This window comes from Lates calcarifer, linkage group LG16_LG22 (assembly GCF_001640805.2).
Source record: "Lates calcarifer isolate ASB-BC8 linkage group LG16_LG22, TLL_Latcal_v3, whole genome shotgun sequence".
Taxonomy (NCBI): domain Eukaryota; kingdom Metazoa; phylum Chordata; class Actinopteri; family Centropomidae; genus Lates; species Lates calcarifer.
Genome location: NC_066848.1, coordinates 14850117 through 14876202, shown reverse-complemented (window position 1 = coordinate 14876202; position 26086 = coordinate 14850117). Strand labels below are relative to the sequence as shown.

Sequence of the window (26086 nt, the reverse complement as noted above, 5' to 3'; positions counted from 1 at the left end):
TCACACACACACGCACACACGGTGACATTTACCAAGTGTTGATGACTCCATGTTACTGTCATTCACCATGCCTGGTTTCAGTTTCTCAAACACCCATACAATGAGATCTGCTCCCTCCACACTCCATACATGATGACTTATTAATGCTGTGATGAAGGAGAAACAGTCAAACACCAACTGAGTTTTCTGGAAAGCAGACGGAAACCCAGGAAACCTTTGGAGCAATGCAACATTTAACCCACTACACAAAGGTGTCAGAGAGCAACAGGGAAGATTAGTACCTCAGTCACAATTTACCACCAAAGTCACATTTCCCCTTTAAACTTCTCAAATGGTTTCATTTAAATAACTGTTCAAGGAACAAAGAAGTCAAATTATCCAGTGTTTCACAAAAAAGGAAAGATTAGAGACTCAAAAAATGAAATCAAATTCAGGTAACAGACCCCCTAGGTCAGGAACTACTGCACTTAACTACCTGGACTGTCACTGATCAACATTAACCCCACTGACAGATGAAGCGAATGACACTGATCATCTCATTATAATGCAACGTTCTGCTGGGAAACCTTGAGTCTTGGCATTCATCCGGATGTTACTTGACACATACCACCCACCTAAACATTGTTGTAGACCAAACACACCCCTCCATGGCAACAGCACTCCCCAGTGGCAGGGGCCTCCCCCAGCAGGGGAGGTGGAGGAGGCGCCACACAGCAAAAAATGCTCAGAAATGACTCGAGAAACACGTCAAAAGGCTCAAGGTATTGACCTGGCCTCCAAACTCCCAAGATCCCAATCTGATTGAGCATCTGTAGGACCTGCCTTATTTTGTGAAGATCCTTGTGTCATCAAAACAGCTCTGACCTGTTGGGGCATGGACACGGGACTTCTGAGGGTGTCGAGTGGTGTCCAGCTGTGAATCCTTTGGGTCCTGTGGGCTGTTGGGTGGGGCCTCCATGGATCCGGTTTGTTCTGGTACATCCCACAGATGTTCAGTGAGTTTGGGATTTTGAAGCTCTTGCTTGGGCTCTTTGATGTGTTTCTCAAGCCATTTCTGCTTGCAGCAGACATACTTTTACTGTCTCCATCAACATGTAAATGTCTTTGAGCAACAGGCCAAACATCCTCTACCTGAGTCTGCTTTGGAGTATGAGTTAAATTCAGAAAAAATATTTCTGTCAATACTGATCCCTCACTACTTAATTTCCATAAACAAATGATTCCATGATGGAGATGATTAGTATTTGGTGGGATTGTCTCTCCTAATAAATCTCAGAGCTTTGACTTTCTGTACTTTCCCATGAGCACTGCTGCACTCTACACGCCCTCCCCTCACTCTGGCATTACGCTGTTTGTTTTGAAGATCAAGAAGAAGAATGGAAAGACCGGATGACAAGTCATCTCACATTTAGACAAGGTAACTTGGCATAAAGATGAAACTGTATGGTTAGAATTGAGAGGCAGAAGAAGGCGAGATTTTGGAGGATGTAAAACTTATTATTTCTGCTGTTTGGCACTAAGAGCTGAAAAATGGAAAATTAGATTTACTGACAGGATTTACAAGAAGCACCATCAGATTTATCAGTGACACTGTGTTTTGTCTCATCTAGTAAGGTACCTCACATGACACCACTACTGTCAATTTAAGTCCTACTTTTATAAAGTGCTGCAAGGTAAACGCTAATATTTAATGACAGTCATTCTCTTGTCTTTTGTCCCTGCTGCTGTTCAGTCACCTCTGTCACCACAGCAGAACAAAACAGCTACTTTTGTACATTCACACTGCCAACTGTGACCTTTTGAGCTATCTTTTGCAATATATATATTACAAAAATAATGCTTTGCAGTAACTGTAGGCTGTTTAGGCTGACACTGCTATCTGCAGACACAAAACATTTACAGTTCTTGTATTTAAAGTTTTTATTGCAGCTTTCTTGTCTCCATCTGACTGTTTTTGTTCCAGTGCACCTTATAATAATTTTATGCCCACACCAATACTAAATTATGCTGATGTATAGCATTTAGCAGGGCTGCAATTCATTATTTTTATGGATTAATCTGCAGATTATTTTCAATTTTCAATAGATTTATTCTTTAGTCTATTTTTTTTTCATGTAATAAAAAAAGTGCTTGTTACCATTTCCCCTGAGCGAAGAACATATATTAAAATGACTTGTTTCATTCTACCAACGATCTAATATCCAAAGATATTCAGTTTATCATCATATGTCAAGTAGAAACATCAAATAATTTCATTTCAGATATTGTAGCCAGAGAATGTCTGGCACATTTGCTTTAAAGTTGACCAAAAAGATTCAATTATCAAAACATTTGTTGATTAATTGATAAATCAACTAACCCCTGCAGCACCAGTATTCAGCACTAGCTTTTCCATGCTCTATTTGAGAAGTGTAGATGCTCATACTATGTCTTGTTTTCTTTGTATTTTGTTTTTAAGTTGAATCTATGCATTTGCTCCCTTTCTTCTGCTGTGTAGAATCAACAGGTTTTTCCTAAATGAATGAAAAATTGACACACAGAAGCTTCCAGTTTGTAACTACAAAACAGTGAATAAAGCAAACATGGCTGATCAGTGATTGTGTTGCTTTGAAAATGCTAAATGCAGCACAGAGACCACTAGAGGCTGACAGTCCTCTCAGCAATGGTATCTTGTTTAGAGGAAGTCTACTGACCTAAACTGAATGTGGTCACAGTGGTCCTGGTCCATGGTAAAAAAAAATGCTGCACAAAGCAGTTCAAGGTTGATAGAAGGAAGAATAACTTGAACCCTATAACCTCCGTACTTCACAAAGCAAAATCAGAAATTAGTCATTTTCACCTGGGAGTTGAAAGAGTTAAAAATAAATAAATAAATAAGAGACGTTTCAGCCAAGAAATGAGACAGCTAACCGTAGAATATGAGCTTCTGAAAACTTCTTTGTCATTTGTGACTTTCCTTTACAACCCCTGAGTAATGAGCAGAGTGATGTTTGTGGCGTTCTTAGTCATTTACTGTATCTTGGAGCGTAATTCGTGATGAGTAAAGGTGCAACAGAACATGCACAAACACACACACACACACACACACACACACACACCCCTGCACGCCCACAAAGTAGTGACCTACTACTGCTTTCACCTTGAAAGGATATTCAGCCTTTGACATTTATCTCGAACCTGGTATCTGACTCATGAGAGCACGCACACAAGCCCGTATCCAGAGTGCTATGAAAGGTTTATCGTCATTTAGGGACACAGAAATCACCAATTCACCGCAGGGCTTACAAGACACACAAGGACATGGGCATGGGCACACACACACACAGCCAAATAATTCAAAGTTGCTCAACTCGCACGTGACAGTTTTTACAACCTTGCAGTTACACGTACATATACATTTTTTGATTTAAAAACATAAAGGAAGCTCACATCCAATCATCTGAGAAATCACAATCACACCATTTCAATTTCATTAAAGTCTGGGAAGATGTCACCACAACAGTTTTAAAGCTTTCTATACGCTCCTTATGACATGTGCGACCTTGACCCCACACTTGGGAAACTGTACATTACTAACTTTTGAATTTATATAATGAGAAGGCATTTTAAGGACAATGTCATGGTTTCATATTTAGACATACCAAAACCTATTTGATTCAGACCAGTACTAAGCTTTCACACACACACACATACGCATACACGCATGCATACAAAAAGCAATTCTGGCCCCATTTTTGCTCATTCTGCCTCTGGTTGTTTTTCTTGTTCATTTTATTGTGGGTTGTTTTTGTCTGTTTTCATGTTCAGCGTTTACAGTAAAGGATAAAAATATGCTCGACTAGGCTCATTTCAAGTGAAGTTCAGTCATAATTGTTCTGTTTTTTTTCCACCACATTATTTTGAGCCTTTTCAAATCCCTAACACTGGTAGTTTTAGCACTACAGCACACACTGAAGCAGAGAAAGAATAGATACAGCATTGATTAAAGGATTCAACATTTGGACTCTCTCTTTTTCAGAAGTTGATTAGCAGTGTCAGTGTTAGGAAAGCAGTGTTAGAGAAGATACTTTGACAGTTAGGATTACTTCACACTAGAAGAAGTTGATCTACAGCAAAACTTCCACCAAAAGAAATCTATGGTTAACTAAAAGCTACTTTGAAAAAGTAGTTCAAACTACACTGTAAAAAGTGATAATTTGGTACAACATTATAACAAAACATAATACACATGCCAGCCGGTTTTGCATACAACATCCATCAGTCAGACACCTGCCTTTTAGAAACTAGAGTCCAGGTGGAGGTGCACCAAGCAGGATTACGCAGTTAGCCAGGTACCTTCTAAAATAGCACACAATAACTTCTCTTAACGTTTGTTAATAGATATGGTCAATACTTATGCCTGGACATGCCTTCACAGTAGTCAGGATAGAAGAACAAAGGAGATGGGGCTTATCAAAAGGGGTTTTAAGTAATGGTAAAATAAAAAATAATAAATCCTTTCTTTTATGGGTCTATCTTGTCTGTAGTTTCAGTAGTTAACTACACAAAAAAATACTTGAATCACAATGCAAATATGATATAAAAATGTAGTTAAACTACCTGTTCAGTTACATGCAGTTCACTAGACTCCATAAGACTGCCTTAAGGACTGTACATTCGGTGCTTTATTAATAAGATGCAACACTGATTCAAATGAAAATCTGCTCAGTTTTATTCCAAAATTCAATAAATGTAAACACTAAAAGCACACTAAAGGAAAAAATGGTCACCAGGGTGTCTCAGGCAGAGGGGTTTATTACAAGCTGTATGCTAGCGGAAAAAAATGATGAACAGTACAGTGACAAGTGTGCCAGAATAGTGCTACATCAAAGTTCTGAAGATATCTGGTTTAATAGGGTGCATATAACCCCAGGCACCACACGGTTGCAACACTTTTCCGTACTTTACCCAAATATGGCCAAATTATGGTGTAACCACCACTTAACCACTCAAATCTTTCCAACTTTCACATGTTCATACACAATCAGTATCACATGTGTCTTGTCCTTTCCTCTTTATTCATCCATGACCAAAACTGGCTCTGAGCAGTATTATCTAAAGTGTATATTTTTCTCTGCATCCTTATCTATAAGACCTTGGTTACCACAGAAACGGAGAAAATAAGTATCTCCAGATGTCCACTATCAGTCATAGCCTGGACCAAACAGTAACCCATTATGAACTTGACAAGGTCATATTAACCTGAGCTATTGGAGTGGGTATGAGCCATATTAAAGCATACTGAAAGTAGAGAAAAATCCTTCACATTGACCCTGGAAAATGTATTTAGTGTATCATCCCACTCCAGAGCTGCTAATAAATGTATGTTGTGGTTGGTAGGTTTGTTCTTTGTTTTGTTTTTAGTCTCTACTTTTAGGCAAACATGGATGAAAAGTCTATAAAGTGCAGGAAAAAACCCAGAGTTTTGAACATCTGACAGCTGGATAAAGTCCATCTGCTGAGGAAGACTGTGTAATACAATTGAGAGTTCCAGAGTAGCTACTAAATGAACTAAATGTGTCATTCTACAATATAACAGTATGTTTGATTAAACGGAGACAACTGAAACATGAAACACTGAATTTGAATGAATTGAACAGTGTGCAATAACTTGTATATGCATTGATTTCCGGTGGAATATTAAAATAAAAATGTAAAATACAGTGCATTCTCAGAGTGAAAGAGCGGGGTCGACTGCTGTATACCTCGAGGGAGACGTGGTGCAAAGTCATTTTCTGCTCTCTCTTTTCTGCTGTAATTCTCTGGATGACACATCGCAAGTTCTCACTTCTTCTGTAGCTGGTCTTATCTGCTGAGCTCAAAACTTCAAATATATAAATATATATTCCTCTCAGCACAGCTGGATGTCTCTAAATGTGTTTGCTAGCTACAAAAAATATGATTTTGTTTGTAGGCCAAGAGCCAAATCAGCTTGATAAGACTCTCAAAGGTAAAAGTATGAATTATTTGACATTTGGCAGCTTAATGTGAACCTGCACACACTTACAGGTGCCTGATAATTCTGCACTTGTTCCTGATGATCAACCTCAGGTATTCAAAGTCATGTCAGGGGACTCCCATATGTCCTCGTGGAATCTTTCAGCCATGTGGCCCAACACACAAAAAGAAAAATTAGATTACGATTAATTTCTCCATATTTCAGTTTCATCGTTGTAACTTTTCACACATAGTAAAGGTTGCTAAAGCAAAAATCAAGTGGGAGTAACCACGGTTATTAGGTGACACGGAAACATTTGAGACAGAGAGAACAGTTTTGGGAAGATGAGTTCAGATAGGCTTTGTGTTCAAGTAGTTAAAAGCACTGAAACTGGGTGGCTGACGACAAAAATGCTGAATTATTTTCTGTTGTGGAACATTTTACACTGTACAGACGTTTTGACTGTCAGCAGAATTCATTAGACATGGTTTATCGGGTTGAGTCAACCCTGTTTACTTAAATTCCATTCATATAAATTGTTTTCCAAATTACATTGTGCTGTCAAGAGTAATTGTATAGCACTGTTCATATAGTAGCATCAGCATGCAGCTGCAAGGTGCTGTACAGATAACTAAAATGTAACAAGGAATATTTAAAGTCAGCAAAAAACCCAAATTTAGATTTTAAAAAATAACATAATAATCAAGGATTCAAAATTGAAATTTGGACATTAAAATGCACTTGTAATGGGTATTGGAGGATACTGTCTGGGGTTAAGCCACTTAGTCCTTTGTAAACCATTAAAAGAATTTTAAAAAATAAATCAATTCTAGTAGTAACAGAGTCAGTGAGTAGTAGCAAAAATCAGTGCAATGTGCTCACTCTTCCTGGCACGCCTGCATGAGTTGAAGGTGTTTTACTGGTTTTTTGGAGAGTCTGGAGAAAAGTCTATTATAGTAGTCAATTCCACTACTGTACCAAGTGAATGAAGTACTACATTTATGTACCACCAGAGTTGCAGGAGGTTGTTTGGCATGGACTGATGCCAGAGTACAGGGGTCTGTATCCTGATTCCTGTGCCTGGTCAGGCTATGCCAAAAACAGCACTTGTGTTCTGCTGATATCTATGAACATGTTGTGCTTCAAGCCACTGTGAACTTTTTTCTGTATTAAACCAAACCATGATTTTTCCCTAATCTTAACCAAGTGCTGTGAGTACCTAAACATAACCATAAAAAAGTTAAACAATGCTGTCGATGATACAAGAAGATATTGTGCTGCAAGATCTGATATTTGGTGGAACATTTTACTGATATGTTCATTAACATTTTTACAACTTGCCAGATATGTTGTTCCTGGAGAAAACGTAATCCAGTCGACACAGTTGGACTGGTTGGATTTTTCAATAGGTTACTGATTCGGTGTTTAGATAATGTCATCTTGTCAGCTAACCAAAGCTTCTAGTGAGTGCTTTTTTTGGCACATTTTTGGTTTGATTGTGGTAGAGGTAAGCTTTAGAAGTGGCTAGAGATACATCTTTGAGTTGGTTGTTTTGCTCGCTTCCTAGGCAACAAAGATCATAGCTACCTATTTACTGAAGCTAACTGAACATTGTAGTTTGGTTGATTTTTTTTTAACATTGGTCCCACTGAAGGAATCCCCTCCAGGTATTTTTGTTTCCTGCCTGGTTTTGTTATTTATTAATCCATCATTTACACACAGCTAATTCTCCAGTGGATGGAACATGGTTGCTGGGAAATGAGTCACGCAAGTATTATCCGACTACACTTTTGATAAGTGTTTACCCATGGCTGAGGAATGAATGACATCTACATTAGATACAGTATTTCTTAAATGTATGGGGGTGGGAGAGTGTTCGCTGCTTCTCTACCCGGCAACAGGGAGCTGAGTCATCTCTGTCACAGCCCTCCCACGCCTACCCACGCTGCACTGTTCTCAGTCTCTCTCGGTGGTGGAGATGCATGGCCGCGGACACGATACCAAAACTAACTGCATCACTTCATCCAGGCCCACGGATGACAAAAACACACATTTACCGTAAACGGGGGGAGCCTTGACGGAACAGGGCTGGCATAGGTGGGTGTGAGTGTGTTTTGTGTGTGAGTGTGTGTGTATGTGAGAGCATGAAACTACTTCTTACAATTATATGGAAACTGATACCACTTATAGAACTTAATGAACTCTGTGTGTGTGTGTGTGTGTATGTGCGTGTGCGCATTTGCGTTCAGCTGACCAGCTCGACTCCTTTTGGCCATAGTTTGGTGTTACTGATTAAGACTGACATTTATGAGGCCAAGGTCAGCATTTATGATGACAGTCCAGTGAAGAAATGAAATACTTGAACAGGCATCTGATAAAAAAAAAAACTGGTGTAATGGGATTTACAAGCACAAAAAAAATAAATTAAATTAAATAATAAAAATTTCAATTGGTTCACTGTCTGTGGATGGACAGCACTGGACAGTGTGGCACTCGTAAACACAAAGCAGGCCATAACTACCCTTAACGTGTTTTTGTCATGTCAATTTTTCACCCTTTTATACAATTTGTTTAGAAAACCATTCAGATTTCTTTAATGTTCTCCACAAATTCAAACCTAAACAAGAAGTATATGTAAGGCATCAACAGGCTAAAGTCTAACTGCAACCACTGCACCTCACCCAATCCTTTCTGAGTCTTTTGACATATATCATTTTTTATTTATTTTTTGATGTTGGTCACAAGCAATCTGCCAGGACAAATCCAGTAATCTGCCAACTGTGGTAATGGTTTCAGTGATTTCAGGGCTGCCAGGCAGCACCCTCTCATTTCAACAATCAACCACATTTTCAGCAAATTCACAAGTTTTCAAACTTGCCTCTTCATTTTTTCATCAACGTCATACATCTTGGTGATGCAGCAGCATCTGTACCATTCATTTAGTTAATTTTGTTATGTATATGTACATAATATATGCTACCAGCTCAGTTGCTGATCTGACACCTTGCTTTCAGATTGAAAGAACCATTCTGCTGCATGTGAGCTTAAGAAATGGTGAAGACAATAACGTTGGAAATGCTTGTTCCTTTTTCAGCCGCTCAGCTGGGAGCCCAAATTATACTAGACTAGACATGTCTTGGAAAACCCAGCATAGCACTATACATACAGAGGTGCATCCGGGGCCTTAACTGCTTACTGTTTGTTCTGAGACTTTTGGTCACATTACTCATAAAAATAAATGGTTCATTCTCTCAATTAGCTGTTAATAAAATTCCTATTTTGACTCAAAATTGGCACTATCAGAGGAATGATAGTGAGCGAAACCCCTCTCTTTGGTCTACCATAGGAGAAAAAGTCAGTGTAGCAAATCCACTGAAAGAATACTGTGTATTTGGATTAATGTATGTCGTTATGAACTGCTAACTACTGCTCTAGTAATGGAGTATTTTTATGGACTAACCGAGAAAAGACAAAAAGCAGCTAGTACCTAAATCCGGCACAAAGCATCTCTTCTCTTTGAATGAGAATGGGGCTTTTTTTGTACATGGGCCCTAGCACATAAATCTTCCAAAAAATATGTAGCATGCACTACACATTTCAAATTTAAATTTTACTTTCAGTTTTTTGACAAATTATGAAAATAATACTTAAAAAAAAACAAAAAACAGAGAAATACAATGATGGAACAGGTTGTTAAAATATTTTTCAGTGTAATGGTGCGTTCAGACAGAAGCAAGTTTTAGACAGTGTATACACAGTCAATGGAGCAACGCAAATAGACACAGACTGACTTGATTTCGCCAGGGGCAGTGCAAATTTAGGCGAAAATGCAACCACACAATGTGAAACACTTTCACCATGTGCGATATATTTACGCAGGGGTTTATGAATCTACTGTACATACATACACAGACCAGTTCTGAAATCAGTCAGAGGCTGAGCTGAACACAAATAAATACAGACACACTACCACACATAAGATCAATCTGCTGTTTGGAGCCAACAAACGCAGGCTGTACAAATGATCCGGGAGTTAAATTCACATGAATAAGATGAAAAACTGTTTGTGTTTTTTTCTCAACACACAATACTGATGTTACCTAGCTAAGTAGTCAGTAGGCTAAGTTAGCAAAGCAACTAATGTTGTAAGATGCAACTGTTAGCAAGCACAAGTGCTAGTTTATACTCCATACATTCACTAGTGTGGGGTGATCAAGCACCAGGAACAGGCTGGGCTGTGGGCAATTTTGTCTTAGTGGCTACAGTCAGAATTACAAGTCACATGACACCCCTCTGCCCAAAAATCCTTTTCCCCCCCCACACACAATTATTACTAAGCAGGCAGTAAACCAATAATTACTTTTCTCAGTGCATCAGTAACACTAACTACTGTAATTCCTCTCTGAATAATCATGATTGGAGCATGCTAACCAGTTCTCCTTATACATCAATGGAAGCCAAGGTTTCATGACTGTGCTAGCTAGCTGAGAACCAGACAACAACAGGAAGTAAAACATGCATCTGTGAAATTATCACTACCCCATCAATCATAATCATGCTTGTTCTACTGAGACGACGGGGATCGTAAATAAGATATACAATCAAATGTTTGCAGCAACTGCACACTGAAGAACTGACCTCCCATACGGCTGCCAGAGGGTACAAAAACTGACATAGAGCTGATACAGAGATTATGGGCTTGGCAAGATAAAAGTATATAAAATTATTTCTGCACAAGTGTTACTGGGCCTACAAAGCAATTTGTGATTTGATTTTTGAGGAGAATAAACACATAACCTGTGTAGAAATATTATCATCAGTCATCAATTCTAGCTATCCCACTCAACAGAGCCTTTCTGATGATTCAAAATGTGAAACTGGAGTTCAGTGCAGTATGTGTGTTTTTGATAGTCTCCCTCATATGTACACTGATACAACATACTGCTCACAGATCTTGCATAATGTGCGTCAATACAGATTGTGAAACTCCCACTAACGTCACTAAAAGACTCATTCCTATAGACAAATTGATCAAGGTGACTGAAGTCCTCCAGAGTTGGAGCTCTTTGATCACCTTGTTCCATCTGAAGACAGCTGCTGTAATATCAGCAGGAGATACAACACAGCCACTTTCACTTCAGCCCTTCAGAGGTGCGGTCAGTGCGTCACACCATTATTACATGACTAAGTTTGGAGAAACAGGTTACATGCCAAGTGCCAAATATAGCCGATATTTTGCAGCAACCTGACTGACTGCAAACAAAATGAAAACATTTCTCCTGACAGTGCACTTCATCCGCTCTGTGACTATCATACTGTCAGATTTTACATTATATTTCCTATTTTGTAACCCATCGCTGCAAAAGGAACCTGTGTTTTGCATGGTGTGCTACTTATTGATCCAGAAAAATCATGTGCTATGATCCTTTACAAAAAAGGGGATTTTTTTTTTAACCACTTTTTGAAGACTTCGGAGAAATAAAATGAACACAAAGTAACATCAAATAGACATTCAGCCCCTCACACAGTCCAATTCACAAAAGTTCTGGAAACATTTGCAATACTTTCCATCTAACTCTTGAATCTGTCCTGCTCTTTAGTCCTGTGTTTTCTAAAGTCTTACAAATAAACTACTTAAAACCTGGATTTTTAAAAAAATTTGGTTTGTTTTACTAAGCCTCTTAAAGCAGAAATTCTGACCTAAAATGACAGAGCAATAATCCTCAACCAGCCCATACATTAAAATCTGAGGGAAGAGAGTATCCTAGAGTTGCATACCTTCTTAGCTTGATAAATACCAGCCAATGTTGGGGAAAAAAAAAAAAAAAAACTGATGTCCGGCTCGCTTTCACTTACCAGTTTGTCAGTCTTCATCCTCTTCTTCATCAGAAAGTCTTCACTGAAAACTAAGAAGGGCAGAGAAAGAAAGAGGAGAGAGGAAAAAGAAGAGAGAAGGAATGTTTTAATCACTCTGAAGGAAGCCAGTTATCTTCCCACACACATTGCTGAGTGTCCTACTCACACAGACACACAACACACACACACAGACAAACACACACTCACACACACGCGGACAAACACACACTCACACACTCACACACACACAGATACCTCCCAAAGGTCAAGATGAATCAGGAGAGGACAGAGACGAGGGGGGTTGGAGAATGAAAGAATGAGAAGACAGAAAATAAAGAGCCAGAATAGAGAGGAGGAATGAATAGAATGTAGAAAGAAAAGCAGATGACAGAGGGAGGAGAGCGCAGAGACAGACTGGAGAGAGAAAGAATGAAATGCATGGCTTGGCTGAGTCATCGGTAACCACCACTTCCTCCAACGCTCTGAGAGAGCTCTACTAATGACTGGCCAACTTCTGAGGCATAGTTAAGCAACAAAATCTTTCTTCCTTTTTCTGTTCCAAACTGCTCAGAATCTTTTCCATCAAAGCACATATAGGATTGTGTGTGCGTGCGTGTGTGTGTGTGTTAAGAGAAAGCCTGAGAAGTAGACCCATGAGCTGACCTTACTGTGTGTGTGTCATGAGAAACAGCACAATCTGTGCTGCTATGTTCAGAAATAAACAGTTTTTCCCTTTTCCTCAGAATTCCCAGAGGCATGGTTTCTTAACCCTTATCCACCCAGGCATCCAGGGAGGGGTTAAATGATCACTGTGCTACATATTCATACTATACAGTGCTGGAGAAATCAAGCTAACTGTCTCACTTAAAGGACTAGGTCAAAATGTTGGGGAAAATGCTTGTTTCTGAGAAATGAATGTGAAATCAGAAGATCATCACTAATCTCATGTCTGTTAAAGTGAGACTGTAACACACATTTGTTCAATTCAGTACAGATCTGTTAGGTTTTGCCTTATTTGGTCTGGTATAACCAGTAGCTTATGGTGGCTAAACATATAAACACTGCTGCAAAACTGACATTACTGAATAAGTTCCTGAACAATTTTAGCATTTATCATTGACCTGTAATTGTAACTTACCACTAAAGCTGTTGCGGTCTAGCAAGAAAGAAAAGCTACTTTTTTGGCCATTTGGGGGCAGCAAAAAGAAGTTGTGAACACATTACACTTATCATAAACTTTTATGTTAATATGAATTTGACAGTAACGTCCCCCAGCTCTTATTCACCAAGGAACAGTTTGACCGTACACATAGCTGTCAGAGGCTTTTTTAAAAAAAAAAACTAGACAGAACCAGGTTACCTGTTTTCCGCTGCCATAAGTCTTTATGCTAAGCTGACTCCAGCTCCATACTAATCACACAAACATGAGGTTAATATCAATTCTCTCATCTCACTTTGTTTCTGTAAATATCTAACTGTTCATTGACAAACTCCATAGCAAACCAAGGCCTTGTTACCACTCATGTGGGCGGAGCAAGACACGCCTGAGGTTTGAGGAGGAGTTCTGAGATTCAGGAGGTTTGTTGGTTAGTTTAAGACCCTCTAAACCACTTCTCCTGAAGCCCTGCAAAGTGTGAATAACATATCCTTTTCTGAGCAGAGTCACTGCACGGCAGCGGTATCAAAGCCACATGGGATGACAAAAGCGTAGCTTGGTCAACGGAGCTCCGAGATCAAAACCGGAAATAAGGCTGATTGTGAAAGTGAAGGTTTTCACAACCTTGTGGCACGCGGTTCAAGTCTGGTGACCTATGATGACCTATGAATCATTAGATGAATATATTTTCAAGTCGTCGTCTGAACCTGACTAGACCTGGCCTACCAACATTCAGGCCCCTGGGGGCAGTATATTCTTCTAATACGCTTGGGTTTTACTGGAAATGGTTTCATTTTATGTCATTTTCTTTGTCTAGTTTTTTGTAAATCAAGAGACCTTGAGCATCTGCACCCTCAGCCTAACCAGCAATTTCTATGACAATTAGGACCATGCCGTCTAGCCAAAGGTTACACATATTTATAAAGTGAAGACAAAATTACTGTATCATCCTGCTGTGAATGTATCATCCTGTTGTTTGTATTCATCTGTGATATTCAAGGCTGTTGTACAGTCAGATGTGACCTTACAGCCATGCATTCCGATACAGTCTGCAATGTTTCAGGCCAAGTTTTAGCAGTACAGAGAGGCAACTTACCTGAAATCATCCACAATACCAAAACATGTGAAGTGTGTGACCACTATTCTGTTTGTATTCTGTCTATATTCACAGTATAAATCTGTCTGCCTCTGGGGTTATTGTGATACAAATGAATTCCCGCCATGTTCAGCTCTATCCGGAGGAAATCATGGGAACTCTGAGCCAATTTCATAAATACACACATCCTCCTCTGCAGTTCCCACACTTTTCACAACACACACACACACACACACACACACACACACACACACACACACACACACACACAATCCTCATATAGTGATAGAAGCAAGTACAGACTTAGACTTGATGTCTCATGCATATTCTGTGTAGTCACAGTGGCAGAGGCAGAACTGGGAAACACACACAGATAATTAAACCACATTTTATTCAAGGTCTGCTTGTATATTGCTGATGAACAGGATATGACATTGCTGCAGTGTTACTGCTGCACTGCAGACTGTATATGCCAGTGTCTGGTAGAGGACCACACAGTCATAAGCTACCCTGAATTAGTACTCTACAGTCCCTTCACCCTACACCCAGCTGTAGTGTCCTAAAAATATGGTGTACTGTAAATAATAATGGAATAATAATATACTGTATAGTGTGGCCCCAAGCGGCGCCATCTGCAACTCAGTCAGTAGCATTGCCACCGAAACTTGAACTGATGAGCTACAGCAAAGTTTTCACAACACTGATGGGTTCTTGATTTGCAAATGACACACAAAGAAGCAAGACTAAGAGTCTACAACCACGCTGGTGACTCTCAGTAATATACTCAAGCACAGTTGTGCTTTGAGCTAAATACAAGTGTCAACATGCTAAAATGCTAACATGATGCCATGTAACGATGCCAATATAATGTTTACCACGTTCATCTTCATTTAGCATGCCAGCATGCATTAGTCTATACACAAAGTGCAGCCGAGGCTGATGAAAATGTCATTAGGTTTGCAGACATTTGGTCATAAACCAATATATTGGACAAATTGAAAGGTAGAGTTAGATTAAAAAGTCATAAGATTACCAAGGTTAGCATGATTTATCCTCTAAGGACCAGGAATGCCTGTATAAAATTTTATGACAATCCATCAAATTCTTGTTGAGTTGTTTCGATCTGGACCAAATGGACACCTCAGGTACTCTTCACAACCCAGCCAGCATTTCCTGTACTGGCAAGGATATACTCAGGCAATGAACTGTGACCTTTTACATGAGTAAATTACCACTAAGTTGCTCATTATGAAACAGCCTATAGGAGGGTAATGAAAGATTTTAGGCCTACTTATGTTATTCTTATACTGGTCGCTCTCCTGGGTAAAAATCCAGTTATTTATGATTCGCATAAACAAAAGAACATCTAGGTAGCAAGTACAAGCAGCTGCTATAGCTAAACATGCAAAGAAAACATCACTTACACAGAAACTGAAACCTTATCAACCTTACCAAGAAGATGTTTTTTTTACCAAGATGTCACAGTAGTGCCTACACAGTTTGACTTACAAATTATCTTGACACTTCTTAGCCACAAAGATAAGGGCCAAAAAATAACATTAAAAAATTGAAGGGGAGGTCTTAGTGACGATGTACTTAGTTATCACAGAAATAATCCTTGAGGTACTAATGTGGGAGTTTTCCCAAAATTTGTTATCAGGCTACCTATGGCAACAATAGGATCCTCAGGTTTAAGTTTGTGTCAGGTCACACATAGAAATCTATTTTTAGATTTATTATGCCCTGTTTATTTCAATGACATGCAGACGAATAAAGAGAAAGAGAAAAAAATAAGACTTTGAGAAATGCTGGCTCAGCACAGGGCTCATTGTGGGAGGATTGTGGGAGACTTGGTCTACAGATGACTCAAGGAGAACCATTACACATAATATCAGAATGAATAGGACAGCGGTCTTAGTGTGTGTGGGAATCAAACCTTCATCCCTCGCACAGTTCCTATGGTTTAAGTGTGTATGAATAACCTTTTATTACTGTACTCTTAAGAAGCACTGATTGTACTTATTTGAAATAAGTAACAGGTAACAAGTGTTGTGCTTTTTTAAACTCATGATATTGTAACTGTATTTTATAGTAAAATGGTTATTTTATTACATTTGGTGCCAAAGATATACATTCATGTGTGTACACAGGAAAGTATGAATAAATATATTACACCCGGATGACACTCATGAAGGAATTAAAAAATATATATACAATCTAATTTTGAACAATCAAGCTGTGTATTGATGATATGCTATGGTTCCTTTGTGGATGCAGTTATAGAAAAAGTCATAGAAACATTTAACATAAATGTACTTTTTTGCATTGGTAAACTTGTTCTTCAGCTAAAGGAAATAACATACTTCAGACCTACCACTGAATAGCCTTTTTTTAAAAAACTAAAACAGGTGTTAAACATATTAAAACATATCTGGCTTATGTGAACAGTTGATGTGTCCCATGATGGTCTAAAAATGGCCGAAAATAAATCTGAGACATTTAAAAAGAACAAGAATACAGCTGTTCTCTACATAGAAACACTGAGTCAAGGCACTGAACAGGATTTTCCTCCTTAAAATGCCATATAATTACTTTTCCAACTAAGTCATTACTTATGGCTGGTTACTAGTCCCTGCCTTCTGTCTGTATTACTGTTGCTGTATTATTTTTGGATGGTCAGGACAGTGGTTTGGGCCTTAGCGCCTGAAAGCAGTATCTCTGATAGTATCTTGCCAGATCATGATTCCTTGAAACTGCAACTTTCATTTGTTAAAGCTGTTATGTTAGCAACACATAACACACCTATTCATGCATACAGCAAACACAGAGCAATTCAGCATCTCCCCTTAGATCTGTTTTCTAGTCATCTGACAAATGTAAGTTTTTCATTGGGCTTAAGGCTCCAGTTTGGTCCCCTAGCTCCATTGGTTCCTTTTAAGTCAGTAGCTGTCCATGGTTTTATATGAACTGGTGAACTAGTATCAACTTGTTTATATCAGTTAGTCACACAAGAATAAGCAGAAAGCTTCTAACACTCATAGTGAGACATTGATTCTCAGTGGGATTGCCAACAATAGCAGCTCTTTCACATTGTGTCATTTGACTGTTCACATTTGATTTAAAAAAATGTTTAAAAGGAACTTTAAATCTTAATACCTTAATTTAATAATCCTGATTCATCACTAACAAACATCAGATTTTGTACTGCTCTTATGTTGTTCTTAATCATGTTTTGTGTTTTATTATGACTAGCTACATGTGGGTACTGCCTTGTAAAAAACACCTTTCAGCCTTGCATTTGAAACATGCTGTTCCAACAAAGATTATTATATTGTTATGCAGAGTCAAATAAAAATATCAGTTAAATATCACTTTTTGTGTACATTCAATGTTTAGCCCAGATTAGCTCAAACAAAGCAGGAGTTAGGATACATTTATAAAAAGTGGAAAAAATAGTTGTTTTCCAGCAATGGTACACTCACACAGCTCGTGATTTTTTACTTTGTGAATATCTTACCTTTGTGTCAGTAAAAGGACCACACACACCCAATCATGTCTCCTGATCTTTCATTTGCCACACCCCAAATGCAGCACAGACCTAAAGTGAGAGTACTGCTCACCAGTTACACATACAAAGCCATTGGTTTTAGGTTTGGAGAGGCAAAACCTCCAAATTCTTACTACATGACATGCTAGCTAGCAACAGTTCAGCCATCTATAATCCAAGCTGGCCTATAATGATTTCTTCCTGACTTACAGGAGGGATGTTCAACAGCACTGCACTCAGGTGCTGCCACTGGTGGCTGGAAGCTGCAACTGTCTTTTCTCCCACATCAGCACTGACTCATTTTGACTGTCATACGTCTGTGGTGAGCAACTAGACCAACAGTTTCTTCCACCTCCTCACTCTGCAGGGCAGCCTGCTGACTCAGCAGTTGAGAGGGGTCCGACTGCTGACCTCACTCCTGGATACTTCCCAATGGGAACAGCCCCACAGGAGTGAGGTGGTTTACTTATTTCAGCAACTTTGCCCAAGAGTTTCATCACATAGCAGTGTTAATGTAATGCTGCTAGTCAGGTGACAGCCAAGGTTCAATCATAAAAGGTAGCATAATATTGTTTTTTGTAATGTTCTCCACTAAAGGCTAATCTGTTAGATATATTAATATTACATACTGTGTCAAGATTACATTATACTATATGTATATCCTCTGGGATTAAACTGAAACATGAGCCTGTCTTCTCAGTGTCAGTGTGACTATAATGAACTTTCTTCATGTGTGTGTGAGCACATAAAGCAACATAAATAATAAATAATGCAGCATAAATAATGTTATTTTGCCATCTTAAACTTCTTGTTCAGATAGTGAAGGTAATAGTAATGGTAAAGGTACTACAACAAGCTCAGGATAAGTTTAGAACTGAGAATCCTGTCCAACAAAGTCTGCATTAGGAGGAAGTTGGGGTGGATGGAAGGGTCAACAAAACACAGGACTTTCACACCATTTGGTTCTCAGTTGAAATGAGTAGTCATTGTTGTTTCTTTAATCCATGACTGTTCCACAATCAATTTCTGTGCATACACCTAACCAAGTACTTTTTACGCTTGTGATGCCTTAAAACTATTACTAGTCTTTCTTATATGATTAAATCATGTATCCAAGCTTAGGAGACTACACAACCTGAGTAGAGGAGGCATCTTCTTTCTTTCTGTCAGCCCCTTTGTTAATAAGACCCTTTCTCCTCTGATGCAAAGGGAATGATGCATCTGCCAGATTGGCAATGCATCATTCAAATTAATAGTATTCATTGTTATTTTTTGTAGAATTTGGCCTAAAATTCAACTCTAGTACCATCTTCCCATTCTTTCATCAGAAATACTGAGCTTCACTGAACTTGTCTCTGGTCAACAGCTTCTAAAAGCAACAATATCTTTAGATTCCATCTTATTCCAGGTGAAAAAGACACTTCATTTCAGCAGCATACTTTACTTCAGCAGAATATTTCCATTAGTCCTTGTCTCCGCCAGTCCTTTCCATCTCCTAAAAACAACACTTCCACCTCCGTCCTCCTATGAAAACTATGAATTTGCCATTACTGGTTGCTGCTGTTGCTGTGCTGACGTAAAATGGAACAATTTGTCTGGTGATGTTTTACCATGGAAACAATGCTGGGCAGGAGGACTCTGAGATTTCACAACAAGTAGGAATGGACCAGCACCCACACACCCATTTTCTTTATCTTTCTTTTTCTGTTCCTGTCACAGTGTATTTATCAATCATGCACATGCACAGGGGTGGACAAAATGACAAAAACATAGATAAGTACAGTACAGTATGGCAGTCCAGCAGTTAATAGTATGTGACTTGCTTTTTGTTATGTTTGTTTGTTTCATATTTTAATTCTGTTCTGTTATTTTGTTGGGGGTTTTGTCTTTTGTTGATGCAAAAGAAAAGTTTTATGATTTCTGAAATTCTTCCCCCTTGACATGTAACCCTAGCACCAGAGAAGAATGTTGATACTGGATGATTCTGCAAAACCCCAAATTACTGCATGTAGTTCTAATGCCAACATTTTTTTTTTGTTGTTGTTTTTTTAAATACGTGCTTTCTACAATATCTGTACATGGTGAATAAACTATGGATATTATGTGGTTAGGTTCAGACAACACATGGTTAAGGTTAGAGAAATAAAAAAAGGTTATTGGCAGACACAAACTCCTCTCTTCGGCATGAATATCAGACTCAACCATCCACCTCAACAACTTCCCCTCTCAAAGGCCATGATAGGCTTGAATCAAACTAGTTTTTATGGTGTATCCTAGGGCTGCCGCCTAAAAGTTGATGAGCGGACGTAACCACTGAAAAGACCCTGACTCACAAAACTTAAGCTGACTCACAGTACACGCACAGAATAATGCAGGAGCAGTAGTGAGGCAGGCTGCAAACTTCACAAACAAGTCTTGCCTAAAAATGACCGAACCACATAACTAACGGTGATGGAAGCAGAGACAGTGATGGAAACGGAGGGCAGGGCCACACCAGACAGCATGAGGCAGGGCAGTGCGACTTGTTTCTGTTGGCTGCTCTGACACTCTCAGCTCTGGTGTCAGTTCTGCCTGCCTGCTGACAGCTACATGCCAGTCGCAGGAGCACACACAGCTAAAGCGGAAACTACTGGTGTTATGGAAAGTTAAACTGGCTGCCAATACTATCAGCAGTCCGGCAGGAGAGACACTCCACGGTCATTTCATAACAGAGAACATCAGAGCTATGACCAACACGCCAACTTTATGTCTATATGAAAAAGAGGAAAGAATAGTCAAATCTCAATATTGCAACAGCCAGATCCAATTCAGCTAATAAAAGCCTTGGTGTATCTTCTGACCATGTCACGCCAAAAAGCCTGCCATTATTGAAAGTGGATAAAATAAACATACTTTTGGGTGGTCTTCCCTTAAAAGCAAGCATGGTATTGCACTTGTTTCTACATATGAGAAATGATGAAAGCGGTTGGGTGTGAAGAATAAAATAAAACAGCTTGAGAGAGAAGTCCAAACTCTGCATACGTCTCCACACACACCTTGTCAATTGTTGTATGGAGAAGTAACCCAACATTTACATCCACTGTTGGATTGATTATCAATTCAGAAAAACACAAAAACTGTGAGGTGCAGTCCCCTCAACAGAAGGGATTTCAGACGCCATTTGGCCATCCAACAAGCACTGTGCATAAAGCATACAGATGCCTAAATATGTATACGGGACACTACTTCCTGCATTTGGCACGTGTTATAAATCGAAAGTCCAGTATGAGTGTATTTCTGAGAATACTGGGCTGTGTCTCAGTAAATAATGCTACTAATTTTTGTGACTGATGCACCTGCAGTTCAGCCGGCAACTACTCTACATCAATGTTGCAAAAGGTACCTGGTGAGTCATAAAAAGTTGAATGGGCCGTCTTGGCTTTAGCAGAAATCTAAAGTCATCCTTTACATAAGTGAGTTTACAAAGCAAAATAAGCCAAACAGAGCAACACAAAGGCTGCAGAATTGCTGCTTCATTGACTGTTGCGTCAGTTGAAAAATCTGCAAAAGTATGTGATGTGAAAAGTGAACACACAACACAGGAAGACCGCATCATCAAAGAGTGGTCACTCAGCAACACCAACTTAATGATTCTTAACAGGATATTTACTTAGCAACACAAACCAGTCACACCCTCCAAAATGATCAAGACAGTCTCAACAAAAAACTTACCACCTCAAACATATATTAGATTGTAGTGCTTATCTTAACTTAGTCTGTGCCTGCAAAATTAAAGTAATTCCCTACCTCATCTCCCTTTTCTTTTCATCCCACATTCCCTCCATCTCCCCCCTAAACTTAGCTCTCTCCACTTTCTTAATCCAGTCTGGGAGAGTCCAGTCTGGGTCTGGGTCTGAGTCATGAGGATCTGACTCACCTCCTCATGAGTCTAAACACCATTAGTTTCCAGGTGGTACACTGAGATGCTATTGTGTTTCTGATTAGCCAGCTGAGGCACTTTTCCCTCAGAAAAACAAGAGGTTTATCCTGTGTCTGTGTGGGGGTGTATGCACCGTTACCAAACTCTGCATCTTGTGAGTCTGTCTATCAGTGTGGGAGGTTTTTGTGTGCATTCCCAGATTAGTGTGTGTGGTCCAATGGGCTGAATGTATGTGACAGAAAGAGAGAAAATGTGTCTGTTTCCACCATGATTAATACCAGAGTCAGACCACCAGGCTCGATGTTGCAGGTGGGATGTCTCTGTCTCCGCTGAGGGTCCAGTAGTGACTCAGTCTCACTAACGCTCTTATTTTAACAAACTAATTTGATATACTGGTTCATGTCAGTGCCAATACTGACCACAACAAGGAGCTCTCATTTCAAAAGTTATTCTGAGTTAAGTGACTGACTCGTCATGATTTTCTAAATCACTTTTGTTCAACATCTCATTTACTCCAGCTAAATGTCATACAGCATCAATTATGTCAGTAACACATTTCTGTAAAGATGAGGCAGACAACCACATTTCATCAAAACACTTTCTGAATCATTAAAAACATCACCATGTTAGTATGCCAATGTTAGCATTTGACTCTTGGTCTTGTTATGTCTGTGAAAATAGGACTACTGCTCAGACAAGCAAGCTATAGAATTTTTAAGATAAGATGTTGGGTGGAATATTCCTTTAAAGAATATGTATAATATGTATATAAACAACCTGAGTAGAGGCCTGGACAGGTGCAACAACTCCTCTGTCCCACTGACGCTGGAAAACTTCAACTGCAGCTCAATCAATATTCACTATGAGGGGATACACACACAAATACTGAATTAGCTTAATGCATTACCACAGCTGTCTCTTCCCTCACTGTGCTGATTTACTGTGTGAACCAAATCCTGACTGTTTCTCACTACTCTCCTCCATTGTTGCTTTTAAGTATGCCAATCAATACCGCCAGCTGATGCCCATCAACCAATCAATACCTATCATTCCCTGGGGTGGTGGGGGTCTCAAATGTTCTGCTTCGCTCACTAGAAAATGACATAGCTTGAAAGAATCCACTGATGGTGGCGATGCTGGAGGGCACAAACACACTGAGCCTAAATTCTGATGGGACTGATGTAGAAAACATTGCCCTCTTCTGGCTACAACCAGAACCCACACTTTGAACAACAGGGTCATTGTTGTCTCTGGTCTGATAAATTTCATCTACTTTAAACTCAGTAGTCAGTGAGATGTTCAGAATAATGAGTGAGAGAATACCTTTTAATACCTTTTTCAAGAATGACTTGAATTTAACTGCATCTTAGGTGCCTCAAATGTCACATAACTATAGATTTTTGTGCACAAATATAAGATACAGTTTCTTAGTCAAGTATTCTTCAAGTGTGCATAGTTACAAAGTTTCTGCTGTCTTACTGCTGCACACAGTCCTGAACATGTAGTGCTTCAGTCTCTTGCTAATTGATACTTAAAACATAAAACAATATTTATGCTTGCATACTGTACACACATATACTTACACTACATGTACTGCATATTCGGGCATCAGCTAGATGCCCAGTAAACAATACATTATATCTGTTCTCCTAAAGCAACAACATTTACTTGAATCTCCTCTGTTAAATAAATGAAAAATAAAAATTAATTAAAGAACATATATGAAATACAATTAATTAACGTTTGTGGTTAATATTAATAAAGGACTTTTCATCATCTTAAGGAGTTATTTAAGGGTTGAGATAAGGTTTCACTTTCAGCAGTTTTCAAACTCAAACAGCAGGTGGAGACAGAGTGGATCTGTAGATCTGAGGCTGTAGAAACATGGAGAGTGGAGCGTAGGGCTGCAAATAATGATTATTTTCTTCATTGATTAATCGCTCAATTGTGCTTTTGACTAATAATTAATTGTTTAGTCTATAAGGTGTCAGAAGATAAAGAAAAATGCCCAGAGTACAAGGTGACATCTTCAGACTTGTTTTGTTTTTTTCTTAAAAAGTTGCAGATTCATTTTCTGTTGATCAACTAATCGATCAATTGACTAAAAGATACACTGCTGAGAGGAGTCTCAGCAACTGTTTATGCAGTGCCTCTGAGCAAGGCAGTGAACCATCAACTCTCACTGTTAGTATGGCTGTCCACTGTTACTGATTTATCAATACCCTTTTTAGTCTTTTAGCAGCATGTTTGAGAACTAGTTTAGTATCATTATATTAACCTGCTGTGTTTTGGTAAATGTGAAAAAAAGTGAGAACTTTGCTGCAGCAGCTACTGTAACTACAATGTGCAGATGGGTATTAAGCAGATATGGATCCCTGCACAAATGTCATGTCCGTACCTTTCCACTGAGAGGCGACATAAGCCTGTGTATAGCACAGGGTGGTGACACTAGCCCTGCATCCGTCCACATTCAGTAAAACGTGATGCAACTAACAATGTCCAGAATCAAAAAAGGATAGGATGGATAGGATTAATTTTTATTTTCCTACTTTTAAGTCGTTTCAGACCTTAAACCTGAAAAATCAGGTCAGATTTTTTTTTCTCTGTCATTTTTGCTACATAGAACACTATGTCAGCTCTGCTTGTAAGAACAAATCGTGACTATTGCATGATCAAGTGGTGCAATACCCCAAGATGCATAAAAGAGGAAAATATGTTCTGTTCATTGCAGTGTGCTATTGCTTTGACCTTTGAACTTTCACTCTGTGTGCTCACAGGAAGTTGCTGTAACATCACTTCAATGAAATAAAAAGCAGATATGTAAATGTATAGGAGGCAAAAGCCATTTTGCATGAAAAGATAAGCAATTGACGCGTGAAATTTTTTTTTTCTCTCCCTTTTTCTGAACAGTTTCAGACTCCGCCACCACCACTTCCTCTGCTGTGAAGCCACTGGGTGCAAGTCTTTACTGGAAACCAGTAGCTCTGACTAAAAACCCCACAGTAGTAGTGTACCGTGCACTTGTGGCAGCCGTTACTTACCAATAAATTGCATAGTGTGAGACAGTTAACCCCTCAGTGTCGTCTGCACTGGAACTGTCACACATCCTCTATCCTCCCAGCTGCACCCAAAACAGCATCTTACTGGAAACCAGTACCATTAACTGTAAACCAGTGTGGTCACCAAACAAAACCTGCCCACACAAACCTCTGTGTATTATGGGCATGAGTGAGCTGTTATTACTACAATTCTGACAAGAGCAATTCACTATCAATTCATGGAAGAGGATTAGTTTCAAAGTTCAAGTGCTGATAACAGACATTTGAGTAATGCCTATTAAGGCATGAAAATGAATGCTGTTACTCTTGCTGATGTCACTGTGGTTTCTCTGACTGGACTAAAAGTGAAAAGGGACCTGGTGGTCTAACTGTCCACCTACTCAACAAGGCTTGCTACAAACATCCACAAACACACACAAAAAAAAAAACTCTGCAACAAGCAAAACTGCAGGCTTGAAAATTCCACACATGCAAGATCAAATTTAACAAGAAAAACAGGCATTGCATAAAAAGGAAATACTAAAAATATTTTTAAAATATTTTTTAAAACACAACAACAACCACCATGCATATATGCACTACATTCTGCTTCCTTGTGCTCTCTCCGTCAGTCCTGCATCAACAGCTTTGACAACTGACACACTCACGTTTTTTGCACCCACATTCAGGCATGTTTCTGCCAGAGATTTCCTCAGTGACACCAAAGAGCAAATACACCATGTGGTAAAGCCAGACACCAGCACAGCATTACTAAGGCGGAAAAACAACAACCAACTAATGATTGAAATCCCAGATGCGGATCACAGATAAAAATAAATAAATAAATAAAATCACATCACCAATCACCAATTTCTTGTGGTGAGGGCTCTCTGTGCAAATCTGAAACTTTCTGAGACATCTTTCTAAGAAACAATCAGGAATGAAAACACAAACACTTCCAGCCCTGCTTGGTGGAGGCAGCGCAACACATGCCAGTGATAACACAGCCACCCAAATACACTACATGTTTTGCACATTAAGGGCTGATAAGATTTTGGAACATATCTTAGAAAAAGTACAGTGTGATAAGACAGGAATGCTGCTGACAAGCTAGGCTAATGAGCTTGAATCCACTGTACTTTCACTTTACCTTCAAAATAAAAGGATGAAAGGTTACAGCTGGCCCCAGGAGCAACAGGTATGCACATACACTGCACCCACTCAGTCATACAGTGTGCACAAACACCCTCATGAAATTCACACACACAAGTACACTAAACACTCTATAAACAAATCAGTGAATACAGACATACATTATTCTACACTCTTTACCACACTTGTGCAAAATCCTCACTGAACCAATGCTCATGATACAAATTTTGTGGTTTTCATGTTTTAACCCCAGTAGAAGACTCCTGTCCTATCAAGCTACAAACAATGCTGCTGTTATTAGTTCCTGAAAAGTTTAGATGTATTATGTCAAAATCGAGGCTTTGA

The 26086-nt window shown here is 39.1% G+C and overlaps 1 long non-coding RNA gene across 1 annotated transcript in view; it reads right to left on the bottom strand.

Annotated features, from left to right (window-relative positions):
- The window catches only part of LOC108896250 (uncharacterized), an 81950-nt gene that overhangs the window by 49598 nt on the left and 6266 nt on the right, over positions 1–26086 (bottom strand). The window contains exon 2 of the long non-coding RNA XR_001963088.2: positions 11834–11883. This is a non-coding gene — a long non-coding RNA (uncharacterized LOC108896250). The remainder of the gene's footprint in view (positions 1–11833; positions 11884–26086) is intronic.